We start from the raw sequence: 6826 nt of genomic DNA on the forward strand, positions 1-6826 counted from the left end.
GTGAGATATTGATTGTCCGTGTTCCAATTAGGATTTCGATTGATTTGTCCAAGGTCCGATTAGAATTCAGATTGATTTGTCCGGACACCGATTAAGATTCCGATTGACAGACCAAGGAAACATTTTGCTTTAGAAATAGTAGAGATAGCTAGAGATAGAGATACAAAAAGTAGGAGATGTGAAAATAAAAGGAAGATCTGCTTGTTGGATGTAATGGGATTGATATTTAACTAATATTGTAGTCATTTGCTAGTTTACAGCTATCTACTACAGAATAATAAATCAATAACCTGCAAATGCTACAATATGGCTCACCAGACCGTCTCCATTATACACATTCATGCCTTCAGCCAAAATGATCTAGTAATTTATCAGCACTAGCTTCTGAGTTTTTACCTCCTAATCAAGAAAGAAGTAAGAAAACTGACTAGCACCAATCTTGCATATATAGATAGCGTCCCCAATAGGGTACTGCAACCTTTTTCAACTTATGTATTGTTGCATGGTACAACACCATAAGATGAAATTTCCATAGTGCACTGATTGTTTGAGAACTTAACACATTACTCTACGTTTCAGAGGAAAATGCACAAGGAGCATATTATAGACATCAGATTTCAGTAAAACTCATGCTGCTCATTTGTGGGGCAGTGCATCCACTTTCTTCTATTCCATTAGTTCATCTTCTAGATGACAGATCACAGCTTGCAGAAACAATACCACTAGACACATTTGATTCACTGTTTCTGCTTCCAGAGACTGCATGGCTATTTTGCACAGGATTCCTAGTACCCGAACACTAACCCCAGTGTTCCTATTTCCAAAGATCTCCAGCTTTTTAGCCTTATGTTTTTTCCCTCCAATGTGGGCAGCGAAACTGAATTCAGAAACACAATCAACCTTGCAAATCTTACACCAAAAAGAAGGTACCACATTTGGTCTAGGACACTGCAGAATCTGGGAAGGAAGGGGTGGAACTTTCACTTTTTTCTTGATGGGGTACCAATTAGCTGTCTGTCTCTGTACAGCGGAACAACTGATAGCTGTCTGTCTCTGTACAGCGGAACAACTGAAACTAGACTGCTGTTGAGGTATAGTGCTATCTGGGGTGAACTTTCTCTTAAAATCATCACATATTGAATCTTTACCGACCTCCTGAAATTAAAAATACTTTGTTACACAATCAAAATTAGTAATGAACAATTTTCGCAGTTAAAAGTACCTATGTGATGCAAAGCAATGAATAGCACATAAACCAACAGCACAACACTCGAGAAGAAACAAATGACTGGCAACTATAAATAACATAATATAACCAATTTTATGATCCGAAGAAAATTGATTTGTAAAATGCTCATAATAATTGGAAGGTGAAAAGTCAGCAACCAAGCATATTTAAGCAAATCCATAGCCAAAACCATAGTCTGCAAGATCAGATGATATTGATTATTGAATGTCCTTTATGAAACTGGGGCTTTTGGTAATAATAATCAAAGTTTTGCCTGTGAGCAAGAGGAGGTCCAAGCGAAAAAAAAATTATTACTTTATATTGCTGGCTTACATTGCCCAAACAAAATAAGGACATGAATAGAAATACGAAAGAGAAACTTTAGAGCTAAATTGCTGATAAATCATATATCATCTGACTATCTGAGATCTGTTAATGTGTTCTAGGTAGATTCAAGTGTAATGGATGAGAAGGGAAAAAACAGAAAATAGAAGGCGGGCATCTATTGTGAGCCTATCATTGTGTGCAACTCTCATATTGACTGTTGGATCATATTCAACTATATGCTGGGTTTATGAAAGAAATTAATCTACTTCAGATTATAATTTCGGATCAATGGGAAAATACTGTTTATAGTCAAATAAAATCCTTAAATTGCTCTACACATTACACATTTCTGATCCCTGAAGAATTTTTCTTAGTGTTGTACCGCAAAATATAGAGGACATAACAAAAAAACCTTAATTACTTTATGCCGTTCAGGGTCTCCATTGAGGGCAATCAGTAGATGAGGGTGAGTCCTCTGCAATCTCTTACGATACTCCATTTCTCTCCGAAGAGCATCCTCGAAGATAATAGTAGGAAAGGCCTATGCATTGGATTTCTGCATGGCTGAAGGCCTAATCACATCTAGTGATTGAAAGATCTATTTGTTCCTCAGCCAGCAAAGGATCCCTTCACTTAATTTGCCTAGATTTTTCGGCATCTACAACAGTCATTGATCGCCAATTCAAAAGTCTAATCCAGGGCGGACCTAACATAGACATGAGCATGAAGTTTAATTCACATAGATTTGGAATATGTACTCCAGAAGAAAATGAACGGAGCGATGCGAGAAACCTAGAGCCTCCGCACCAGTGAAGACAGAAGTCAACCCAGGTGCAGATGGATCCCCTCAGCAGTCTGCACGCCCGACGGTGAGGAATTGGAAGCAAGGGAGAAGGGGATGCCTGGATCTGCGTGGAGGAAGGTGGAGATAGCCTGCAAGAATTGGAGGGGCTGGGATTGAGATGAGCTCGTGGGCTCCTAGTTTTCTTTTAATTGAGAAACGGATTACTGTAAGGCAAAATTGGTTACGATAAAGGGCTGGACACCGAGCCAGCTTGGCTCCGCTCGGTCAGCCTCATTTAGCCTAATGAGCTAGCTCGGATCAGCTCATTAGGCTTGCGAATTAGATGTAAATTTAGAATTACCACCTCAGCATATGTGAAGTACTAAAGATATAGCAATCATAAAGTATCAAACTTCCAAAATCCAACATGCAATGAGCATGCACAAACTGTAACCCATGAACAGTTTTTTATTACATTAGTTCTAATTATCAAACTTCAATGACACAATGATCAAATTAGAAAATAATATCAAACAGTAAATATTTGAGTTTTAGCTTATACCTTTGGGCGGATCAGCTGAGGCGTTTGGATTCAGTTGGTGGCAGCGATCGTGGCGGATGGACTCCACCGGCTCGATCCGCCCATGGCTCGCGCCCAGGCGGCGCTGCGGAGGAGGAGGGGTGCCACAGCTCGTGGAGGAGGAAGGGGGTGCCGAGTGCGCGCTGTTGGTGGCAGTGGGCATGGCAAATGGACTCCACCGGGTCGATGCGCTCGCGGCTCGTGCCCTGGAGGCGTGGCGGCACAGGAGGGAGGCCGTGGCTTGTGGTGGAGGAAGGCAGGGCCGAGCGCACGGCGCAGGAGATGAAGAGGAGGGGGAGGGTGCCGGACGTTGGGGCTACGCGAGGGGAGGGGTGGAGGGTGTCGGGGCGGAATCAGTGGATTGGACAGGGGCGGGGAGAGGTGAGAGACGGGTGGAGGTTGGTGGATCAGATGGAAACGCTGGTCGAATGTGCAATCTGTGGCCGTCTAAGGCCGGACGACGAGAGCGGACGATGGACGGAAAAAAAAATGTCACCCTTAGCCGTTTTTTAGTAGTAGAGATATATAGAAAAATAGAATAGATTTGGGTCGTGAAAGAGGACGCTGCCGCGATCTCGCCTTCTTCGTGTAGTCTCCCAACCCACTTTACCCTCCGCAGCTCCTGCCCTCGCCCTAGAGCCTGTGAGCTCCTAAAGGCCTTGTGCCCGGTGTGGAGGTCTATAGAATTTGGATTCAAGGCTTGAGGTCGCGGGACATGTGGCATAAATGGTTTGTTTTTCAAAGATATTTAGATAGTAAGCTTTGGAATACTGATTTGACTCTCAGTCTGATTCTACGATTCAACCTAAGGCTCGGGGGCTAATTCATATGAAGCGCTTCTTCGTGCATCATATAAAAGATGACTGGGGCTTGAGCACCTCATAGCCTCGATGCAATTAAGGAAGTACTCGGAAGACTACTCGAAGCACTCGACGGAGCACTTGAAGCATTCGAAGACGCCATCAGAAGTACTCGAAGCCTGCAACACTGGACTAAGAAGAGTGTGGGTGCCTACCAACGTCACCACTGAAAGTCAGCAATGATGCCCGCAGACGCCAAGGGGGTGGCAGGTATTTCATGAAACACGAATAAATCCACAAGCACACGAAATACCGCTGTAGCATTTTACCCGGGAGTATACCAGGGTGTCATTTATATTTTCGCAGGGAAGACGGCGAATGGAGATACATACGCTAGTTAATGAACTTGATCTGGATTGGATATTCAATTGCATAAAAAAGGTAAGATAAATAATATGATAGGAGGTAGTGTGACACACACACAAACTACCTTCAAGATAAATAAACAGAGGAATTCTATAGGCAGGGAGAAAGGCAGAAGTTAGAGCTCAAGTCAGATGTGCTAGGCTAGCTATATCTATGCTATCTTATGGTTAGATTGTCAGAGATTAAACTACACAACTGGGAGACCGCTTTCTAGTTGACGGGAGAAGCCCATTCACCTAGGCGGCTTTATGTACCTCCTACCCCCAATCCGAATGTGGAGGATTAGTAGAGCTCGAACAGGGCTGTCACCACCTGTCGGCTACCTCTACAAACCGTGGAAAATGTTGACATCCAGCAACACTTATCTAGTCTAGACACCATGTCTACATTAGTAAGTGATACTCTAGTATCCCGCGCGGAGCTCCCACCCTCCGAATGTACATACATCATACTAGAGCAAACATACGAATACTGGAGCAGTTGATATAGTTCTAATAAGGCCAATATGTTAACCATCGCAAGCACAGGGCGATCATGCAATGCAAGCATCGAATGATAACACAACTAGATCACGAAGCATATATCAGATAACTCAGAACATACTTTAAGCAGATATCGGTAATCAGAGTCTAATTCTATTACAAACGACCGAATGTTACAAGAGAGAACTAGAGATGAACCCATACCAGAACTCCCAAGCAACTACGGGGACTCAATGACTCCTAAACTTCTCCTAAACTCCAATAAGCCTGTAGACTAAGTAAGAATGCCTTGAGATGAGAGATGGTGTGTGTGTGTGTGTTCTCTACCCCTCCGTATTTATAGAAGGGAGCCACGACCTCTTCCTCCAAGAACTGACATGGGGAGCCAATGGGACGCCTCCACGTGGCCAGCTGAAGGCAGTGGGGCACATGGGCTGGTCGTCCAACCAGGGTGGTCGGCCGGCCCACCCAGGGCTCCAACCGCCCCCAACTACTGGGAGTTGGGCTTGTCTGGGCCTTGCCTTGTCGGAATACCGAGGTATCACTACTACAGAATTTCTTTTTGGAGGCCGTCAAAATAGCTTTTTTGAGGCGGGCAAGCCAACCGCCTCGGACATACCGTCACGGTTAATGGAGGCATTTCCAGAGGCGTTCGACAGGCCCGCCACAGTTAATCAAATAAAAAATTAAAAAAAACGGCGAGGCCCGCCGAGCCCATCGGTGCGCCGCCACCAGATCCAGGCTGCCGCCGCCGTCCTCCGACGCCGGCGCCGTGGAGCCCTACCGCCGTGGAGGCCCCGTGCCGCCGAATCCGGCCACGTCCTCGCCGGATCCAGCCGCGTCTCGCCGGATCTGGCCTCGGCGCCGAGGCCAGATCCGACGCCGGCGGGAGGACATGAGAGCGCCGCCTGGGAGGGGAGGGGAGCTGCCGCCGTCGAGCCTCACCTTCGCTGGGGCTGCCCGGCCCCGCGCCGGTCCTCGTCGCCTCCGGGGCCGCGCGCCCCCGCGCCGGGCCTCGCTGCCGTCGGGGGCCGCGAGCCCCCACGCCATGCCGTGCCGCACCACCGCAGGGGCCGCATACCCCCATGCCTTGGCCGCCGCCATCGGGGGGCCACGCGACCCCACCGCATTGGCCGCCGCCGCCATGAAGCGTCCCCTCATAAGAGAAGACTTAAATGTGATAACAACATCAGTCACAGGAGGCTGATGACACATTTATTATATCAGATGGTTCATCACCGTACAACTCTACGCGGTAATGGGCAGAGAAGCGCCATTATCGCGAGGATTACAACCCACACCCACACAACGATATTAATTACAAAAATGGGGTCATCAGAGTCTTGCGCCATGCGGTATCTCCTGCGGGTGACCCTAATCCACAGGCAAGGCTGGGTGCAGGACGGTACCCTACTCAACGTCCTCTGGAATGAAGTCGGGGTCTTCCTCTGTAAAAATTAAGAATGGGGCGAGTACAAACGTACTCAGCAAGTCCAATCACACCCACGGAGGGGGAATAAACATAATATAATGCACAGGGTAATTCAAGGATAAGGTTAAAGTTTGCTTTTGCCAAAAATAATATTTTATGCAAGGGTTCATTTGAAAGCAAGCATTTCCAAAACCATTTTTCTTGTACCGAGTAACACGAAGGGTTGATCCACACAGGATCCAAGTTTTAAGGCTGCTACTGGACCCCTCATCCGCCGTAGCACACGGCACAACTGCCGGACACATTTCCGAAACAACTCACGCCAACCCATCCCAGAATAAACACTAGTTATGTGACCACACCGTAACTCGCCCAGTACCGTGGGCACGGCTATTCGAATAGATTCTTAACTCTGTAGAGGTGTGCGACCCACAAGCGGGGTACCGCAACTCGATCACCTTAGTGTTGGTGCAGATCCCAACAAAGTCATTACCCACCTTAGCTAGACCTGACTAGCCATCACGGGATGCACCAAGGGGTTGTAACCGGGGCATAAGTCACACAGAGCTAATCCCTTCTCCTTGATCACCCGTTGCTCTCCGCTCTCCTGATGGCTATCAAACTAACTAGTGGGGTTTATGCTAAGCCGTTGCCCATACAACGGTCGAGTGGTTTGCATGATAGTGGAGTTAGGTGAGATGACACACCAACTCGATCCTTAATTGTGACAAGATGGATATCTCCCTTCCTTGCCCGGCCACACAGGC

General features: G+C 46.9%; 1 pseudogene across 1 annotated transcript; it reads right to left on the minus strand.

Moving 5' to 3' along the window:
- Positions 1–204: 204 nt before the first annotated feature.
- LOC120651367 lies at positions 205–3352 on the minus strand (annotated as a pseudogene). Its single transcript, XR_005666148.1, has 4 exons — positions 2902–3352; positions 2348–2488; positions 1977–2261; positions 205–1155 (listed from the first exon to the last, which is right to left on the minus strand). The product of XR_005666148.1 is annotated as an uncharacterized LOC120651367 (transcript).
- Positions 3353–6826: the final 3474 nt, after the last annotated feature.

Source organism: Panicum virgatum, chromosome 9K (genome assembly GCF_016808335.1).
Source record: "Panicum virgatum strain AP13 chromosome 9K, P.virgatum_v5, whole genome shotgun sequence".
NCBI lineage: Eukaryota > Viridiplantae > Streptophyta > Magnoliopsida > Poales > Poaceae > Panicum > Panicum virgatum.